Source organism: Microtus oregoni, unplaced genomic scaffold (genome assembly GCF_018167655.1).
Source record: "Microtus oregoni isolate MIOR12 unplaced genomic scaffold, Mior012 000021F_ref0000039, whole genome shotgun sequence".
Lineage (NCBI taxonomy): Eukaryota > Metazoa > Chordata > Mammalia > Rodentia > Cricetidae > Microtus > Microtus oregoni.
In genome coordinates, this window is record NW_024543080.1 from 29,031,947 (window position 1) to 29,033,075 (window position 1,129).

Sequence of the window (1,129 nt, forward strand, 5' to 3'; positions counted from 1 at the left end):
TGGGGTTTGTGGAGGCCAGAGCGTGGTCTCCTGGTGCTGGAGTTCTAGGCAGCTTTGGGTCACCTGATGTGGGCCCTGGGGAGTGAACCTCTGAGCCCTCTCTCCAAGTGGCGATTTTACTTTTATGTATATATGTATGTATGTATGTATGTATTTTGGTTTTTCGAGACAGGGTTTCTCTGTAGCTTTGGAGCCTGTCCTGGAACTAGCTCTTGTAGACCAGGCTGGCCTCGAACTCAGAGATCTGCCTGCCTCCCGAATGCTGGAATTAAAGGCGGAATGCTGGAATTAAAGGCGTGCGCCACCACCGCCCAGCTGGCAATTTTACTTTTTATGCATTTGTAAGGATTGGGGACATAGTTCAGCCAGGCACAAGGCTGAGTTCAATTTCTAGTACCACATACACACGCGTCAATACACACCCACTTTGCGTATGCCTTCCTATGTATCATGCAAACACTCTCCCTTTGAGAATTTGGTTGCAAAGTTTTTCTGGAAAATACGCCCTTAGGCGTGGGCGCCCGAGTTCTTCGGCCAGGGACCAAGAGACACTGGTCCAGTCATGATGGAACTCAGCATCCTTCCGATCTGAGGCGTTTTCTTCCCAGACCCCGCGCCACCGGGGTGGGACGTGACTAAACTCTGGGCAGCAGTCCGGAGGGCGGGGCGGACCCAGGGGGTCTGAAGGCTGTGGGAGGGTAGCGGAGGCTGGCCCGCAGAGACCAGGGTGATGAGAACCCAGGCTCAGCCATGAGGGGAAGGCCCGAAAACCAGAGGATCTTCCAGTGAGCTCGGCCCGCAACGCGCCCTGTGCTCCAGTCCACGGGTGGTTCATTTGGCACACGCGAAGTGTGCCATCCCAAAGTCCAAGGACCAAGGGGCAGAAGAAGTCCAGGGGTCACGATGCCCTGGCCGACAGCCGCCCAACCTAGGACCCAGGGCGCACGCAGCCACGCCCAGCGCCGCTCGGCGGGGCAGGGGCGGGGCGGTGACTTGGCTCGAGCCGATTCGCCCGTCTCGGAAGGGGCGTGGCTACCCACTTCGGGCCCCGCCCCTCCTGCCGCCCAGAGTCCAGAAGGAAATAGAGGCCTGTCCCGGGCCTGGCGGGGAGGGAGGCGGGGCAGTGCGG